Genomic DNA, 20,737 nt, shown 5'->3' with positions numbered 1-20,737 from the left:
TACAGTTATTACACAGAAAAGAAAACATGCCGAGCAGCTTCATTTTTCTTATATATAAGAACATGGTTTCTCCAAAACAGAAATCTTAGAGGAAGTTGAACTACCCTAGTAAAAATATGAGTTCTGAGTTGTTTTCCCATAATAGCAATGGTCTAATATGCTCTTACCTGGTTTCCTGTGTGATTTAGTGGTGGAATTTATAAAGTAACTGCATAGAATTTGGAACAAAATCTTTGACCAAGAAAACAGAATGAAACTTACTGAGGAATTAAGCCATGATTTTTCCTTTTTTGCATTCAACAAGGGGCCTTCTTATCCTTCTCAACCTCCAACCCCAGCAAGGCAGGATGTTGCAAAAGTACAAAACTGCATTTATATGCCACATACTATATACATATATGTATATTCTTATACATACATGCACACACACACACCAGAGGGAAAAACCAGTAAGAAAGTGCCTTGAAAGGATCAAATTTCAATATTTACAAATTTCATTTGTGAATGAAATAATATAATAATATGTAAGGTTAGTAAACATTAATGCTACTGCTAACTATGCTTACTTGGAAATAGTATGACTCTTGTTTATGATGATTATCTTTAATTGTTAATTTTAAAAATTACAAATTTGGGTGTTTTTTAAATCTAATTTTATACTTGCAATAATACCTCTACTTTTGTGGACTTTTGAAATGAAACTAATGAACTATATATGTTATTTGAAGTAAAACTTTTACGAAAGCAAATAACATGAAAAATTAGAAATACTGTATCAGGTTAAATACAGCAATAATTATGGGTGAGCTATTATCCTTCTCAGCTTCCAACCCCAGCAATGCAGGATGTTGCAAAGGTACAGAACCATATTTATATACCATATACTATATACATATACATATATTCATATACATACATGCATACATACACACACACACACCTTTCTTTAAAAGGGAAAAAACTAACTTTGAGGTGCTGCTTGTACCAGGGATTGAGACATAGCTTTTTTCCTATACATTATCTTACATCAGTTCTGTAGGGCAGATGTTATTACCTCTGTGTTATAGATGAGAAAAATAATACTTAACATGTTTACAGAATTTGCGAAAGACCACTCATCTAATAAGTGGTAGAGCTGAACTCTGACTCTCATGTTCTCCACTATTCCATACTACCTTAGGGTAGAAAATTCAACAAATACATCTTGAATGCCTGTTACGTGAAAAGCACCATGCCAGATGCTAACAGATAAAGATAAGAAATATACATCCTGATCTGGATTTTATCTTCTAGTACAAACAGGATCAGCTACGTAATCAGTGGCACACAGTGCAAAATGAAAATGTAGGCTTCTTGTTCAAAAATCATGAAAAATGTCAAGATAGTGACGTTAGAGCATTAATTTAATCATGGGACCCTTCTAAGTATAGGGCCCTGTGTGACTGAATGGGTCACATGCCCATGAAGCTGGCTCTGAGTATGAGACTCAGCAAAATATGGCCCATTGGCCAACTCCAGTCTCATGTTTTTGTGCAGCCATGAGCTAAGAATGGTTTTTGCATTTTTAAATGGTTAAAAATATACTTATTTCTTGACACATGAAATTCAAGTTTTAGTGTCAATAAATAAAGTTTTATTAGAATACAGCCATGTCCGTTCTTTACGTTTTGTCTACGGCTGCTTTTGTGCAACAATTGCAAAGTTGAGTCTTGAAGAGCTGAGTAGATGTCACAGAAAATATCTGGCCCATAAAGCCTTAAATATTAACAATCTGTCCCTTGACAGAAAAAGTTTGCAAACCATTGTTCTAGTAGGAAGGTCAAACACAAGTGACCAAAGAAAGGAGCAATAAAGTGTCATGGAGATACAAAAGAGAAGAGACCACATTAGGTTGGAAGTATCAGAAAAGACGCTCTTTCTTTGAGAAAGTAGATGGACCTTGAATAATGGGCAAGGTATTTACAGAATGAGATGGGGTGGGAAGGGGCATTCCAGGCAGAGAAAATCACATATCCATCATAGAGATGTGGAGAAGCTATTTATTTGGGCAAGATGAAAAGTCCACTCTGAGTATAAGGCAGTTTTAAGTGAAAGGGGAAAGTGAGACACCAAGGATTTTAACTTTATTTTGGTAGATCAAGGGAGTAATTGAAGGCTCTTTGAGGAAAGGAATGACTTGCTTGGTATGCTTTAAGATAATTCATCTGGCAACAATGGTAGAATGGATCAATGCAGGAACACACAAGAGGCCACTGGGTTGCAAAGATCCAAGAGTTGAGAAGTTGTGCCAACCTAAACAAGTGTGGTCTTAGTTGAAATGGAAAAGAGGAAATACAGTGAAAGACCTTGTCAAATTGCCATCTAGTAGATGTGCCAATTGATGGATTATTCATGAAGAGTCAGAGACAGGAGTGTCAGGCTTGAAGACTGGGTCATTTAAAAGACGGTGATACTATTAACAAAGGAAAGGAAGAAAGTGGTTTGGTGACAAAGATAATGAGCTCAGTTTGCACACACGACCAGTTCAAATTGCCAGTGGAATATCCTGGTGAAGATGTCAAAGAAATAGAAACAAGGGGCTCAAACTCAAAAGTGAGTTTAGTACGAAGAGATGCATATTCTGGTATTCTTTGCATAGTGATAAGTTTAATACGAGTGCAATGATTTCTAGTTCAAAAGGATAAAATGTATGTATTTTTAATTAAAATAAACTATTTTACACATTCAAACTCTAAAACTTCTGGGTTCAATCTTCTAAAACCGACTTTTTTTCTTTTCCTTTTTTTTTTTTTGGCGGCTGGCAGGTGCGGAGATCCAAACACTTGACCTTGGAGTTACACCGCTCTAACCAACTTTAACTAACCAGCCAGCCCCGATTTTTGATTTTCCTGGAAAAAAAATAAAAAATAAATTGCCCAAAGGCCAAAGAGTGTTTTTTAAAAAGAAAGAAAGAAAAAGAAAAAAAAAAAAACCCACAATACACCCAGGTATCGGGCTTCAGACTTCTCAGATTTCCATGCAATAATTGAAAAATTAGTAAAATAAAATTTATTTGTAATTCATTCATTCATTAACAACTTAAAATAATTCCAAAAGACTGCTCTGAAATTTGCTTTTGAAACTTCCATTAAAAAAGGGTTTTCTAAGGAAATGGAAATTATCAAAATAGGTAACATTCAATTAAATTGTAAAACACCTAGAAAGCGCTTACATACAGAAAACTGTTAAGATAATTATAATTCATTCTTATTTATTCATTTAACTTAGGTTCCCTTAGTTTTCAATTACTACATATTCTTAAAAGGAGTAAAATTAATCACACTTTTATCTTCCAAACTTTTCGAAGTTTATAAAAATTTATTTCAAGAACAATTTGTACAGGGCCCAGTTAAACTATGAACTAAGCAAAAGTTAGTCTTCAATGACACTCAACCTGTACTTTTCCTACAATTTGTTCTCTCTCAGAATCTCTTCACTCATCAAAACGTCTTCCAAAAAAACTCTTTTTAAGTTCTTGGTACAAAGGTTAGTCGTATATCATCTTTTTTCGAATGATGGTAAATTTCCTTAAGTTCCCACCCTTTTTGGAACAAGGCGTTTTTGTAACATAAAGTGTTTTTTGGTGTCCTGAAGTCACATCATAAACCTACCTATTGGTAATCCTGTACAGTCACTAAAGCGCCCGAGTCATACATTCAAATACGCAATTTATTATACTCAATAATAGTGTTGATTTACTTAGAGGCGACAAACTTGTTTGGGGATCAACGATTTGTTACCTGCATTTGACAGGATAGTTTGGAAAGAACTGACCCGGGTTAAGACAGCAGTGGATGAAATACATGTCAAATCAAGAGAAAGGCCACTTAAGAATAAAAAGGCTGCCCTAGCCTAGGCTCCTTCATGGGAGCTCTAGGTGTAGAAACCCAACGCTCTCCCGGACTTCTCAGCTACCCTGCCGGGCACAAAGGACAACGCGAACACCAGAGGTTTAGAGGCGGTGGTGACTCAATTTGAGTTTCCACTGAAAGGCACCTTTTGGGTTTCGGAGGGTTTCTAAGTCCTGCGCTCCACCGTAACCCGCTGTGGTCGGGAAGGGCACGCTCTCGGGAAAGCCGACGCGCAGTTCCGCGCACCAGACAGCCTGCGGAGGAAAGGCTGAAGGGGCGGCGGCGACCGACAGAGAGAAACACCACGGAGGGAAGGCCGCGCGAGGCCCACAGCGACGCCCCGGCGCACGGCGGCCCCGCCCCCGCGGCCCCGCCCCTCCCGGGCCGCTCTCCTCGCCCCGCCCCTTCCCGGGCCGCGCACCCGCGCGCCCCGCCCGCGGGCGGAAGCGAGAGCGAGGCTGAACGCCTGACGTCAAGGCGACACCGCCAAACCTCGCCCAGAGTCAGGCGTGTAAACCAGCCGGAGCGGCGGCGGCGGCAGCGGCAGGACCGCCGTGGCGCCGGGAGCAGCGACCCGGAGAGAGCGCGGGACGACGCCGGCTGCGGGGACCCGGTGACAGCGTGAGAGGTGGGCAGAGTGCGTGCGTGGCCGCTGAGGGGAGCGGCGGCTGCTGCCGCGCGGGGCGGGGGCCGGGCGCCGGGCACCGGCGGAGGGGAGTGGATGGGGTGCGGCGGGGGCCGGGCGGGGCGGTCAGGGGCCCCGGCGGCGGGGACGGCGGCTCCTCGGCGCGCGGCAGGTGGCGCGAGGGCCCGGCGCCAGGCCGGCGAGGACGAGCCGCCGCCGCCACGGGGGAACAGCGCGCTCTGCGGAAGGGGTCAAATGTCTGAAATATGGCGGAGGAAGTGAGAGCCTGAGGACCCCCCCCACCCGCCCTCTCGCTCCTGCTCGCGGCCGCCGCAGCCTCTCTCGCTGCCCGCTTTCCCTCGCCGGCTCCCCCGAAGATCGCACCCCGCCCCGAGCCCCCTCGCTGGCCGCCTCGGTTCCCTCCCTGGTGTGGGTGGAAGTTAGAACGGAAACCAGAAAGTTGTCCTGTGCGAGGACCTAGCTTCCCCCAGCCCCGAGCCAGGGCGAGGAGCGTTCGGGGGAAACCACTCCCCGGCGCCCTGCGGGCTCGAGCCTGACAGGGAAAAAGTTTGCTGCAACGGGGCTGGCTTGCTCCATTTGTTGCGGGAAGTGGCAGGAGGAAGGCAGCGGAGGGAGCCCCACCTAGTCTGGCAGCAACCACCGTGTAGAGAAAAACTGTTAAAGGGGCCTTTCCCTTCGTCAGCAAGAGGAAAGCTCTTTTTCTTACAGAGGGAGAGAAAATCCAGGAAGTTTGTCATCTTCTCTTTTTCGCCATCTCGATGTGTCTTGCCCTAAAACTATCAGCGCCATGAATTTTATTGAAAACTATCCCCAGTGAACCGGGGCCCCCGGCTTTTGCTTGTTAAAAATCTCATGCCATTTGGAGAAAAGATCATCCTTGCGAGTGTGAGCAGATAGTTTGCTTTCCATTCGCTTGTGTCCCCCCCGCCCCGCACCCTCTTTAATAATTGGAAAAAAATATTTTGGCCCCGTAACTCCTGATGGGTATGAATAGAAGCAGCTCTGTATTACAGTAGCGGGAAATCACATTTTTGCGGGGTAGAAAGTTGACTCTAAATGAAGATTATGATATTAGTATTTTAAAAATAATTCCGTCTAATTGGATTTTTGTTTTGCTGACAGCATCTAATATATGGATCGAGTGCTTATAACTTAAAACTTCTGACTCGTAAATATATTTTTCAGCCCTCTTTTCTTGTAATTACAATACTGTTTGGACTTGCTCAGCAAGACCTTAGCGAAAAGTAATAACTTATAGGAAAGGGAGATGTTCATTTAACTTTAAGCTGATATCGCTCTTTAAAGCTGACTCTTGAAATAGTATTTATCGAGTCATAAATGTAGTCATGGGACTTTTTAAAGGCCGGAAGAGACTATTTAGATCATCCAGTCCCATTTTGTCATTTTATGGAAGAGGAAACTGAGGCCTAGAATAGATAAGATAACCAATTAATGGGTCTCCTGACTTCTACGATACTTGTCTATACATAGTAGACAACCTGGAGGAAGAAATACGACATTTTTATATGATATGAATTAAATCTTACAGAGAATATTATTCCTATTATACCCGGGAAAGGTGGGTCAAATAGTGTGGAAGAACCACTAGAGTATTTTCATCCCCAAGTTTTAGAAAAAGGAAACTATTTCTGAGGAGATTAAGTAACTTTAAGAACACTGAGCCCTGAATGATAGCCTTATTTGAGCCCATCGATGCTTTCAATCTCTGCATTACATTGAGTGCTTTAGCTTGAATTTTCTTGTTTTGACATTTACAATAAATAGTGAAGCTGCCTTATCTGAGGACACCCCAAAGTAAATCATTGAAACATATGTAGTTAGTTTGGTTTTAATGTGCCATGTGTCAAAATACAACCGGCTTAATTTTAAAATGTGGTGTGGGGCATGAAAATGACTGCTGTCATCTTTTGCCTTCCACCCAACCCCATGAAAGTCATCTCTTCCTTTCTATGAGACATATCACTTCCTACCTTCTTTTACTATTATGTACTTTTGTTATGTATTCCACTGAATTGTAAATTCCAAGGAAAAGATATGTGTTTGTTCTTTTGTATGCCCCAAAACATTTGCATGGTGCCTTGCACATAGACACTTAACACCAGTTAAATTTAAACACCATGCGGATAGGGACTTGATCCATTTCATTCTTGCAATGTATTCTTAGTTCCTAGCACCTTACTGGTTACATAGTAGTGTTTAGCATTTGAATTTAGGGATTAATAGTAATGAACATTCAAAGAGAAGGTATTTGAAGAGGACAATGTAATACTTCAAAAAGAAACATTTCCACATTGGCTTTGGAATCTTTTACTTAACTGATTTTCATTTTACCCTCAAAACAATCCTTTGCAATAGAATTATAATATTTTCTTTTAGCTACGTACGCGGAAAGTGAGCCCCCATAGTAGAGACGTACGCGGAAAGTGAGCCACCATAGTAGAAAGCTACCATGGCTAGCAAGGTGTAATAAAGAATTAATTGTTTTAAAAAAAAAAACAAAAAAAGCTTGATCCGTATACATAAGGATCTTTTCAAGTGTATCTTCCTATGAAATTCAAGATTGGTGGAAGTTCTATGCAGAGATTGATAAGGTGTTAACTAATTATACATATTGTTTTAAACATAAAATCTAAGATTTGGATGGAAAGTTCATGTTCAGCTTTCTTTGCCTTTTGTTGTAGACACTTAAATATTTGTTGAGGGAGAGAAATTGATCTGTGAAATTGGGTCTGATAACAGAATTTTGCTGATTTTACAAAGGTGTCATTTTTTCCCCCAAAAGTGTAGTTAAAGTTGGCAATTTTATTCTTGGTTGTCAGGAGATCTTATTGATTTGCATGTGTCATTTCCCTAAAGATATAAAATAATGTGTTCCTGCATATGCCTGTATTGATGAAGGTGAGTATTGATCTGTAGTGTCTAGATTTGACTGGCAGTAGGAATAGTTTAGTATTTATGAATTAAGTATTCAGAAGTCTTTTATAGCAATGATGACAGTATTTGCTCTACAGAAAAATTTCATTAAGATTGATCTTTCTTAAACTTTCTAAGACCTTATAAAATTGTGACTAAATGTATCCCTGGTTTGTTTTTTTGTTTGTTTGTTTGGGGGTTTTTTTGGTCCTATTATTTTTGAGGACTTCATGGTCTAAGAGGTTAGGATGAAGTTTTTACTGTTAGGCTTTGCAAGTAGATATTTTGCAGTGGTATTGAAAGGTACTAATTACCATTTGAGGACTTAAGTCTTTTAATTTATTAGTTCTTTAGAAAGCTCATGAATGCAATGGAAGCAGTGATTATAAAGAATTGAATGAATTTATTCATTTGCAGTAAAAACTGACTTGCTGTATAATCTGTTGTACTTTGTGTGAACTCAGTTGAGCACTGGATTCCAAGACCAGTCCCTTTAGTCATAGAGTTTCTACTTTAAACAAGAAAAGTTAACAGGAACTTTTGTGCTGCCTTTAAAAAAATCACTTTTTACAATTCACCACCAACGAAAGGTATCATTTATTTTCCATACTTCCTAACATTGGTGTCTTTATTCCTATTTCTGGTCAAATTCAGGGTACACAGCAACTAATTATTCCAATAGCAATTTAGAATTTTTTTTTTTTTCTTTTTTTGCATCAGTAGAGGATCAAAATTTTAAAAACTGTTTCCAACGAGCCTTAAAACTTATAAAAGAAAGAAATTAAAATTTAGGGGAAATGTACCAGGTTTTGAAATAACATTTAAATTACTTCTCTAAAGTAAAAATATTTGCAACATGAATTGTGGAATTTCCATCTAATTTTTATTATACAACAGGACATTATTCAGGAATATCACTAAGCTTAAAATTGTCTGTATGTGAGGTGCCCGAATGTTAGAAATATGTTTGCTTTTAAATTAAGAATCTTAGTCTCTCTATTCATAGACAGTAATTATCTAGTATTCTGAGTATGAATTTTACATTAAACTGGTTCCTAAACCTTATTTACTCTTGTAGTTATGCTGTTTTGTGCTTTTACTCTTATAGCTATGCTACATTTTAAATCAAAACTGGATTCGAATCTAATGAGATAACTTGCTAGGTGATCTTTTTCAGTGGTGGGGATTGAATGTGTTTAACTGTTGTACAAATAGGCTGAATAAAGATGTTAAAGGAAGAGAGCATCTGTTAAAAGCAGTTGTATCACTTTAATTGTTGACTCATGAAATAACTACTTTTATTATATCACAGAGCTTCTGGAGAAATTTTCAGTAGTGGCTCTGAAATTTATTTCAGTAAATGTGTACTTTTAGTATATTTTTCTCCTTAAAACTTTTTCAGCATTTCATAAGTAACATTATTTTTTAAATATACAGTTAACCAGTTGCCCCTTTTGATTACTTCTACCTGTTTTCCTGTTCTTTGCCTTGTGGGAAGGGAAAAAAGATGAAAGAAAACAATGTTTTGTCCTTTTAATACCAGTTTTTGGCAGAGGCTTCTGGAGAGGAAATGGAAAATGTTAGGTAAAATAAATTTATTCTTCTCACATTAGAATATATTTTTCAAAGTTCCTTTATACTAAATTAGGGGACTTTCTAAGTTCTCAATTAATGGAACTAAGTATCAATAAAATAAGGACTATAAATATAAAGTATTTTCATTTAATTAATAGTTTCTAGGTGTCAAATGGTATGGATGTTTCATCCAACTGTTTTTACATTTTAAAGTTGCTGTGATAATGTAAACTCCAATAACTACATTATGCTTACATTTTAGGTGTGGCTTCTAAGATTTATAAGTTACCAATAATCTTCTCAGTAACAATAGCAAACTTGGGGTTTCCTCTGGAATCTTGAATTCTGTACTGTACAGATGATAAAGAGGGATAAGGATGAGTTATATAATGTGTTTATTATTCTACTGCTCTTGAAACTATTGAACTTGAAATATTGTACCATATTTGTATTGATAAGTCAAATATGTTTGTCTTTTTAATTTTCTTATTAATGTGTTTAGAATGTAGAAAAGTGTAAAGAAGAAAATTAATGTCATCTATAATCCCACCAAGGATTTTCCTCTTTTTTTAAAGCAAAATGTGTATTTCCCTTTCTGAAGCTTTCCTATCTCCTTTCTTCCTCAGTGGGAATGATGACATATATTTCTTGGAGTTGTTGAGTGTTAAATTGAGTATTATTTATAAATGTTTTAGAAACCATAAGAGTATACTAATGTAGTATTAGTTCTTGTTCTGTAGCTTTTATTTCCCTCTAGCATTGCTTAAGGTTCCCATTAAGGTGTGAATAAGGACTAAGATAATAATTGTGATTTTGAACAACTTAATAATTGAATTGTCTAGCTCAGTGATTTTCAAAGTATGGCCCAAGGAATCTTGGAGATCTCCTAGACACTTTCAGGGAGTCTGCAAATGCAAAATTATTTTTATAAAAATACTAAGATGTTCTTTACCTTTTTCACTATATTAACATTTGTACTTGTGGTTCAGCAGCGTGGTGGGTAATACTCTGGCACCTCAGAATAAATCAGATTAGAGCATCACAGACATTGTATTCCTCTGCCATGAACTCACAATTTAAAAAAGGGGTTGGGGGTTGCCTTAATGTCCGTGATGAAAAAGTACAGAATTTTTAAATTAATCTCTACCCTTGTACAGATCTTTTCAGTATATTTTGACAAAGTGGGAAGTATGCTTAAAACACTTTGGCTGCATACCGAAGTTTATGGGTTGTGTCTTGGAAAAGCATTTGTGTAATTGAGTCTCAAGCTGGACCAGCCAGTTTTTTCACAGAACATCATTTTTACTTGAAAGAATGCCTAACAAACTATGGTTATTCAGACTTGGGTATTAGGCCGATGTGTTCTTGAAAATGGTGAGCCTGTTGCTTTAAGGAAAATAGTGACAGTATTTATGGTCAATGATAAAGTTCTAACTTTTAAGCAAAAATGAGAATTTTGGACAGCTTGTATCAGCCACTGTGCTTTTGACAGCTTTCCAATATTTATAAGATTTTTCTGATGATATTGGTGATATTAGCATTTTTTAAAAATAATGTATAATGAAATGTGTCATTATTTGATCATCTGCATAACTGTGGGCCTGTATTTTCCAAATGGCCAATGCATGATATTATAAAATCATGCATGGGTAAGAAGTCCTTCCAAAGTGCTAGCTAGACCAATGGATTTTAATGTTATAGAGATCATAAAGTTTATTGATAAGATTTTCCTTCCATTCCATGTTGCAGCCAGTTGCCGGGTTTTGGTGAGGCATCAAAGAAGAATATCTACATTTATCTGGAAAGGCTATTAAAATGTTCCCAACTGTCTAATGCATTTTTTTTTTTTTCTTTTTGTGTTACTTATTTTTCCATGCTTTGCTCTCAGTGTTTAATGTCTTCTTTATTTTGTTTATGTTTTTATTGAAGGGAGGAAAGAGGAATGAGAACCATAGATAAAAGTGAGACAGTGTTTTCATGTACTTTATTTTGAAATCAATCTGTTATTAATATTTAATCATTTAGGTTTAATTTCTTTGCAGTCTTCTCTGAACAGTCCATTCAAATTTTGGACATGGTAATAGGTTAGGTAATTATTATTTTTAAGCTTATTTTTGGTTTTAATAATTGTTTTATTTACCTGATCGTTCATCTATAGACAGAATGCTTGTGTGTCCCAAGTTCTAACATAAACCTTAAATAAGCAGATTTTTAATAGTTGCCTTTCTCAATTTTAAGATACTTTATAGCTTTCCTGTAGTAAAGTTATTGACTTTTTCCTGTTTCAAGTTTAATGTCTCTTTGACCTGAGAATTTGGTATGTTATCTACTTTAAGCAGGTAGTTTTCAAAAACACCTCCAAAATGATCATGTTTTTACCTTTTGGGAGAATGTTGTTTCTTTTTCAGGTTTATTTAAAAACAATTGTAGCAGTCCTTGTTAAACAACTATTTTTATAAACCTCATGTCATGGGCCAGCTCCAAATTTTAGAGGGTTTTTAAGCTAACTTGTGTTTGGATTGAATAATCAGTTTCATATTATGAGAGCAGTAAGAAAGATTGGTAAAGATAGTTTATACTGTGCTCAGTTTCTTGGAAATTTAGTGCCATTTTATTTCTCTAGAGTTAGTAAAATGTGTATGTTCTGTGAAGAGAGTATTGAGTCTGAAAACTACTGTTTGAAAGAACAGGATTGACACAAGAGGAAGGGACGTGCAGTGGTTTAGAGAAGCAGTAAGTGTGAAAATGCTAACATAAGGGTAGCTTCAGGGATTAAGCACTATAGAAGTCCTGCCTACATGAGCTAATCCCACAGTGACAGAGGGAATTTAATAGGAAGCTTTAGTGCTCCCTATATTAACTGGTTGGCTGTTACAGCAGTTCTGCATTAGGGAACATACTGAGATCATATTTCATATCCAGGATATCCAAATTAGTCATAAGATTGCCTCTGGCTATTGTTTATGCAGTTTTATTAGCTGCTAGCTGCAAAAATTGGGTGAAATTCCTTCTAGTTTATCTTTTTTATACTTTTTTTCCCCTCCCAAGAGCCCTGTCACTTTCCTTCATCATCCTTCAACAAAGAGAAGAAAGACAATGTTTGCAAGCTTTCAAGGCCAGAAAAGCATTCATAGCATTTCTCTGTTGTTTAGATGAAAGTGATGATGGTGATAATAGGCAACGAAGAAGTGGAAGGGCAGGAAGTAGAGCAGAGAGGAGAGTGAGGATGGTGATTGAGAGGCTCACTTTCTAATGAGCAGGGCTACTGTTGCCACTATTCACTTCACAGTTCTGGTTGAACAGGAATGATAAACCCACTTTGAAAAGCACTTGTGATGTTTTAGTGATTGAGAAATCTTATCCACCAGAGAGTCCTATGTACAAGAAAGATTGGCATTATCTATTAGTTAAAGATATGGTCTTAAAGTTTCATCACTAGGCAACTTGACAGTACTTCTGCTGTATCTGCTTCCCAACAGACCCTTATGCACTTTTCTCTGAACCTTCAAGTACTCAAATTAGTCATTTATTTTCTCATTGTCCTCATAAGTTTTAGCTGATTGCTTTGGACATGAAGATAAATATGAAAAATTATGTACTTAAGTAGTTGCTAGAACTTTGATTCTACTTTGTCTTGAGTAGTGTAATTTAGTGGTGATAACATTGACCTGGGTGATTAGGTTTTAGTTCTGTCTGCTACACTTGCCATGAAACTTTGAACACGTTAACTCTTACCTTAGGATGTGTCTTTATGTAGAGAAAGTTTGACTAAATGGCTGTTAAGGTTTTTTTGCGTTCAAATCCTGTGTTTCTGTAATACCACCTTTGTTTAAACCACAGTCATCCCTGTGTAGACTCCTAAAGGAGGTTTCTAACTTGTTTTCATTTTCATTTTCCCCCATGTCAGTCTCTACCCAGAAGACAAAATGATCTTTTAATCTGTAATTATATTTATTCATTTGTTTACCTCTTTTCCTCTATACTGTTTCAGGAGGACAGGAATACCATGTTACTTTTCCTCCCTTATCTCAAATGGTTAGACTAGTAATTGACACATTCTCAAAATAATTTATTTTAATTGAAAAAATACATAAAGTGTGCAATGGTTCTTACCAATTCCCATCATAAGCTACTTCTTAACTGATTTTTATAAGTGTTATATCTGTGTCCAACTTTATAATTCCTAATCTTTTATTTAAGGCATCTGTCTCAACGACTAGTTCATCTGATTGCATGTTGGATTAAATTGAATAGTTGTGCACAAAAGGTTTTTAGCAAACACATGAAAATCGTTAATCAATATGAAATATATATAGCAGTTCAAAATACCCAAATGAGTGGCATAGATGAGGGTTTATAGTCAGAGGAAGAAGTGAAAACTCTTCAGGCTCTAGCCATTAGGGAAGATAGTAAAAATGAGGTGGAATCTGTGTGATGTTAAAGGAGCACAGAAATCAAAGTAAATTCAAGAGAATGTTTTGCTCTAGTAGATGTTTGTAAATGGATTATAGGGCCGCAATTCCTTACCCATAATCCTTGGTGCCAGGGATTTTGGAACTTAGAATTTTAGAGAACGATTTGTTTTGGATTTTAGTAATAGTAATTAAACACTGTTAATATTAATGTGAAACATAGATAGTTACTAAATGGGATAAAGAAAAAGTATGAACAGCCTCATGTTAGTGCTCAGATGAAATTTTGCTGTTTAAAAAATTTATATCAGGTCTGATTTTGCCACCAAATTAGTTATAAAACTTTCAGTTTTCAGAGATTTTAGGATTTCAAAGTTTCTATAAGAAATGGATCTGAAATGGGTTGGAAAGTTTAACTCATTACTTGTATCTTTGGGGAAGACATCAGGGTCTGAAAATGTTAACTTTCAAGCAATTAGCTTAGAAACAGTCTCTGCCAAGGAATTCTATTGGCCCTGACTCAAGCTGGAATGCATTACTGAGTGTGATGAGTCTTTAGGGGTGTAGGAGAACCACCTAATTCCAGTTATAGAGTTCAGGTAAATCTTTGGAAATAGTGAACATTCATCTGTGCCTGGCAAATAGGGTTTTTAAAAAATGTTCAAATATTGAAAGCTCATATCTTAACCACAGTTTCTTCTTAATAAACCTTTAAAGTCTTATAAGATACCATGCAGTTTTTTTCCCAATTGATAAAGTTTCTAAAAATTATACAATACATTTAATTGTAGAGAATAATATAGACAACTAAAATAGGAATTTCATAGAATAAGACTAACATAATCCTTATTTTAAAATCCTTGATGTAAACACTTAGTAGTCATACAGAAAAAAGTAAATATCTGAAGAAGCTAGAGTGCTTACTGAACTAGTAATTATGTAAGTAGTAATTAATGCATTATTCGTATGTGAAAGCCAAATGTAAGCATTATTTATGGCTTCCAGTGAAGTGCGGCATGCGTTTTTTTCCCTAAGTGCTCTTTATTTTACTGGATACTAAACACATCTTTGAATAAACTGAGGAGAGTAGAGTATAGGAGAAAGAACTGTTAAATCAAAGCAACTTCATAACACACTTAGCTGCACAAGCTAGTGTGGTCACTAAGCAGGTAGCATAAACGTGGAGATATTAAAATTCTTAGAGAAAATGATGGAAAGTACCTGTGCTTCCACTTTTGTGTTGCTTGGTTAATTTTTCTCCTCTGAACTTTTGGCAGGTTTACTAGGGAATTTTCCATTAGGAATATCTTGGTCCTGAAGCTTCATTTAAGATGTGTAATATACTCATGGAAATTATGGACCCAAAATCTAAAATCAAGGCATTCTTATTATGGTTTCAAATGCATTTCTGGGCAGTCATATTAAGTTTGTCACTTAATCCTAGTTGTGAGGTTAACAATAAAATGAAGTAAGATATTTTTTGTAGCCATTTGTTTCTCCTCTCCTGGAAGACACTAATTCTCTTTATTTCTGAATTCAACCTTATGTTGAAACAGAATGTAAAATTATGTTTTAAAAAATGTTCACTCATCTTTGGGTGGAGATGTATTGTAAAAGCCAGGTATTTATATTTAAGAGAAATATTTGTGACATTTTTCCATTCATGAAAATGGGTGTGTTTGTTCTGGACTACTTACCCTTCACTTGAATTCTAATTTTTATACTAGTACTAAAGTGCCGTATGATTTCTTATACCTCTGCCCCAACAGCTCATAAACTATGTTTAGTATAGTATTTGCTTGATATATATGAAAGCAGATATTTTCCCCAACTAAGGGGGATATCTCTGTGTTTGATGTAGTTATCTCATTCTCCAACCTGTTTAGCAAACATTATTGAGCACCTTGGGGATAGTGTTAAATTCTGGACATGGAGAACCATCTTTGATAGCTGTCTTTCTCTTTGGAGGTGTTTTTTTGTTTTGCTTTGTGACTTGTAGAAGTCAAGACATTATGAACAGTTTATTTAAATTACTGAAGCATGTGATTTCTGGATGTCTCAGGAACAATAAAGACCCTCCTTTTTTGTACTAAATTGGGGAAAACCTGTTTGCAGGCAAAAATGAATAAGGTGTCTCTGGTAGATAGGCCCTGATCTTTCTTTGCTGGGAGTATAAGTTTTAGGGTTTCAAGGGGTAAGGAAGGTATTATCAGAATTTTCCAGGAGTGTGTTTTAAAACTTGTACACATAAACTTGGTCTCTACTATAATGAGAGATGTCACTGATATTAGTGTTGGTTGGAAGTGTGAATGGTTTGGTGGCCAACCACTACTGTAAAATCACTTAGCTCTCCCAGGCTTCTGAGCCTTGCCATATGAATTTGATCTGACCTTGTGACCTCTCCTCCCACCATTCCTAGCAGTGACTATTTTACCACCTCTTCAAATACCCCATGTGTGGCTCCTTACTTCCTGTCATGCCAGGATGTGGCCTATAACAGACAGACTGTAACTAATAGAAACATAGTATCTGACTAAAAATGTCTTTTATTATATGGATATATGGATCTGTGTGTTCTTCTGTCTTTAGAGACTCTCCAGTATACTGAAATTATAGACCTGAATGAGATTTGGTGAACAGCCTTGCTTTCACAGAAAATGAAAATGGCAGGTGCTAGCTTTCCCAGCCTCCCTTGCAGCTAGGGCACAAGTACTTTACCCAGGCCCTGTAAAATTTTATGTTCTTTAACTTTGGGTGGAAGAGGAAGGGATGATAGATTTCTGATGGATTTCTCTCTCCCTAGTTGATAGAAAATGCACAATGTTTCCCGCCACAGAAACAACTGATAAAAACGGAAGCATCTAGTGTTAATACTGCTGACAGCAGTTTCCTCACCTGGACAGTTTTGCAATATGGTTTGGGGTATTTGTGGCTATGAAAGCTCTCAACTTGATTTCTCTGTTTCTCACGATAGTTTTGTGAGTTGCTTGATATCTTTAAGGACTCCTTTTTCTATATAAATTTGATTTCTGTCACTTCTAACAGAAAACTTTCATACATGTCCTTAGCAAATTTAGCAAAACTTTCTCATCAGAGGTGTATTTATGTGAGAAAAAAGAAGGGTCGTACCCTCATGTGAGAGAAAAAGTACAAGAAGGAGATATCAAAGGCAAACTGCTTTTCCAAGGTAAAGATACCCTGATGTACTTTTGATAGATCCAAGCTTTTCATGAGTTTTGAAGCTCTGGATGCCTGTTCTGTGGTTTCATAGGCAAAATTCAGTGGGGTAAAAAACTTTAATTGAAATTAAATGAACTTAAAAATTTAGTTTCTGTTACACTAACTACATTTCAAGTGTTTGATAGTCATGTATGGTAGTGGCTACTATCTTGGGCAGTGCAGATATAGAATATAATCATCACAGAAAGTTCTGCTGGATATCACAGTCTGGATTCTAGACCTAATTCTACAATATTGTGGTTCTGCAACCTTAGGTAACTAACCTGAACCTCAAATCCTTATCTAAAGACAATACCTTATCTTTGCAGTGTTGCTCTGAAGATTGAATGAGATCTAATATATGAAAGGACTGTGCAAACTTTAAAAGTACCAGACAGATACGTTAGTTAACGTCCCTAAGATAAAGGAACATCTTTAAAATGTTTCAGATTAGGAATATTTTTTACTGGCTAACAAAGGGTTTTTCTAAAATAATCTGAAGAGAAACTTCAGATCTTCAGTGGTATGAATGCTTTAATGTTGGTAACACTGTGTATATTAACCACTTCTAGAGTCAGAGTGGGCAGATTTACCAATTAGATTTCCATTTTAAATGTAAAATATACTTTACATTCTGTACTATACATAGAGATTTGAAAGAATGAGTTGTAAAAATGAGTGCTATCAACTATGTCAGAACCAAAACATTGTTTTTGATAGTCTTCAGCAATTAGGTGCACCATTCTCAGTAATTCCTTTCAGGTGTGTTGGTTTGGTTTTTTTGGCATATATTTTTACAGCTAATTAATTCTTCTTTGTAAAACTGTCAGACAATAGTGCTAGGTATTTAAATGTAAAGTATTCTACAGCAGACGTTTTCAAATGTTTTTAGAATTACAGCCCTATTTCTCCTTCTCCTAAACCACAGTAGACATTGGTAATTGAGAACCATACTCTTTCCCTTTGAGCGTGTCTGTTACAACAAAACCTTATTTACAAAAAACAGGCAGCAGAGGGGATTTGGCCTGGGGGCTGTAGTTTGCCAACCCCTACAAGTGTCTTCTATGTTCCAGGCACTGTATTAAGTGTTGGTTATGCAGCAATGGACATTACACGTAAATCCCAGGCCATGGGTTACTAAAGACTTAACAGTATTTTTTGTAATGCACGTGGACAGATGCAAAGCGGTTTTTTGAAAGAAAAATATGCCTGCTCCAGACATCTGCCGTATCTGTCAATACGTGTGAGATCTTAGGCAAATACTCTTAAGTGCCCTCTTCTGTGGTGGTGATAGTATAACTAAAAGTAAGCTCAATATACTTTAGATGTTAGATGCTGTGGCATCAAAGTCAACATCCTGTTATGAAAAGATAGGGAGCCTGAGATGTGTGCATGTGATATCTCCACTGGCTGCACACCATGGGCACTTAATATCCATACAGTGTTGTTAAATAAAGCTGAAATTACCAGTTGTTTTAACTATCCTTATGTCAGTTTCTCGCAGTTTCTTTCTTCCATGTGGTATATTGTTTCTGACCTCTAATTTTGGTTTTTACCATCTTAATATAGATTTTTATTTCAAACTGACTTGTGCATTTTTAAAGTAGGCTGCATATTAATCATATTTTAATAAAATGCTTAACTTTCCTAGATGTATTATCCACGCTTCTACTGTTAGAACTTTTGTTACTTGAAAAGTCCCTTTACTTTTTTCGTCCTTGTTATGTTTCTCTTCAAAATGTCCAGTATTGTTGCTTACTAAATGAGTCGAAGCTCTTGAAATACTGTAACTTGATTCGCCACCTTCTTTATAAATCTGTTCCTAATCTCCTCCCCCATTGTGTTTTGTGATTCTCATGGTATTTTCTGTATTTTTATGTGTCATCTTTTCCAACGTAATTGTAAGCTTCTTGAGAGCATGTATGTTTTGTTCATCTTTAATGTTATGAAACGTTGAGAGGAAGCACATTCCTATCGAGATATATTCCACCTAAGATGGCCAACCTTACTAATTTGCCCAGGACTGAGGGTTTCTTGGGACACGAAACTTTCAGTGCTTAAACTGAGATCATTGGTCATCCTGCTTCTACTTTATAATGTAGCCATCTTCTTTGCTTATCACTGCGTTAATACAGTTTCAAGGAAGTGTAATAAATACTGAGTAACTAGGTGGTTTTTTGGTGGGAGGGGGATGTTGGGAGCACTTGGGTTTATTTATTAAGTTCTGGTATACTTATTTTGGATAGACTTCCTTTAACGTTCAAATGAAAATACAGAAGTGCATTTGTTCAATTCATTCATCTATTTAGGAATATATTTGTGTGTGACATATCTTGGTGGCCTATCATAAGGTGGTGCTTCTCAAAATTTCTAATTAGAAATTGCATAATCTGTCAGATAATTAATGCTTTATATAAATGTACTTTATTAGATATAGTGAAGTCTGAAGCAGCCTGAAAATTTTCTTAGTTCCCTTTAGGGTGGTTTAGGCTTTGGTTATAGGTTTACAGAGGAATGTCTAGGATAGTCTGTGCCTAGTCATTCCTTTGCTAGAATTAGCTTATGTATGTATTCATTTTATATAAATCAGAGAGCCCCAGTGCTGAGGTCTCTCTTTAATACCAGGTGTATAACTTAGAATAAAGTGGCTGCTAAATACTCCTGCACATTTTATCAGCAGATAAGCCATAGTGGAACATAAACTCTTCTGGGACATACACTCATACCTAGTGATATTGTTGGAAACGGAATCAGTTATTGAAAATATTGATACTTTATACCAAAAAGGGCATTAAAGACCCAGTTCCTCTCATTTTGTGGTGATTAAATGTTTAAATACCTCATGATGCTGTGTGGCCTTATGTTGGCTAAAGTAAGCTCTTCTGGGGTGGTTTGCTTGGCTGTTATCCTTGAATTCTTGTAAGAATGTGAATAGAGTACTTTTGATGGTATTTTAGCTCTTTATGGTTCTTTTTACCAGTTTATGAGACTTGCCAGTTTATGCAATGTGTACTTCAATTCTTCAGTGAAATCCTGGACCACATTGTTGTAGAAAAGTTACTTGTGCCTTTAAAGCACATGTATCTAACATTATGTTCCTGTATAGAAATGTAAAAATTAGATTCAGGTGATGAAAAGACTTGAAAAGACCAAAAAAATGGGAAAATTTAGATTATAGTTGAAAAAGAATGTTGTCCTTTTCACAGGAGGACTCTTCACTTTCTTTGCTTGTGGTACTTTTGGTTGCTTTTTACTTGACACAGTTGTTTTAGAGTACACCCTAAAAGAATGTGGAATCAACGCTGGCAGTGGCGTGATCATAGCAGAGTTTGTATTTCTTCCTAGAGTAATTAGAAGTAGGATACAAGATGCTTACTCTTTTTTTTTTTTTTTTAAACAAAAGGTTTCAGACAGAGGAAAAGGAGCGAATCCAAAGATTATGGTCAGTGGGTCAGTGTATGGGCAAATGATTTTTATATGCTATGGTTTATTATACAGTACAAGCTAGTCACTGTTATACTGAGAAATTCATTAAGCTAAAAAGGTTTTTGATTTTGTGCAATATTGTTTTTCTGTTCTTATTTTTATTTCTCATAAACTGGGAGTAACCCGATCAAAGTTCATTTGATAACAGCTTATAACTAAAACTGTAAAAACCTGAAAACTACATTGAGATTTATAATCACTAAGTAAAATGAAGTTTTCTTCCCCCATACTTCCACTTCCCTTCCTTCGTCCCTTCCCGTGCACTCATGACTTGATGACTTCATTCATGCTCATCCTTTCCCCCAGAATAGCCTCCTCTCCCAGTGAACTCCCCTATTCCCTTAAAATATCCACTTAGTGGTTTATATATTTACTGGTCTAGTTTACATATCCACCTATAAAGCCTTTCGTGACATATCTTTATAGGCCGACAGTTGTTCTCTTCTGCATACCCACAGCAAGCACTTTGTTCAGTAGACCCTGCTTGATTGTGTGCTAACACAGTGCAAACACTATAAACATTTTAATGTATAAAACTAGCAAAGTGTCTTCTGGCCTATAAAGGCCACTAAATT

General features: G+C 36.6%; 1 protein-coding gene across 1 annotated transcript in view; it reads left to right on the top strand.

The window, feature by feature from the left end:
• The first annotated feature begins 4,353 nt into the window (after positions 1–4,353).
• The window catches only part of RAP1B (RAP1B, member of RAS oncogene family), a 39,314-nt gene continuing 22,930 nt past the window's right edge, over positions 4,354–20,737 (top strand). Inside the window, exon 1 of the mRNA XM_063075068.1 lies at positions 4,354–4,518. The gene's annotated coding sequence lies outside the window, so the exon portion shown is untranslated. The remainder of the gene's footprint in view (positions 4,519–20,737) is intronic.

Source organism: Cynocephalus volans, chromosome 12 (genome assembly GCF_027409185.1).
Source record: "Cynocephalus volans isolate mCynVol1 chromosome 12, mCynVol1.pri, whole genome shotgun sequence".
NCBI classification, from domain to species: domain Eukaryota; kingdom Metazoa; phylum Chordata; class Mammalia; order Dermoptera; family Cynocephalidae; genus Cynocephalus; species Cynocephalus volans.
This window is presented reverse-complemented; position numbering and strand designations above follow the sequence as displayed.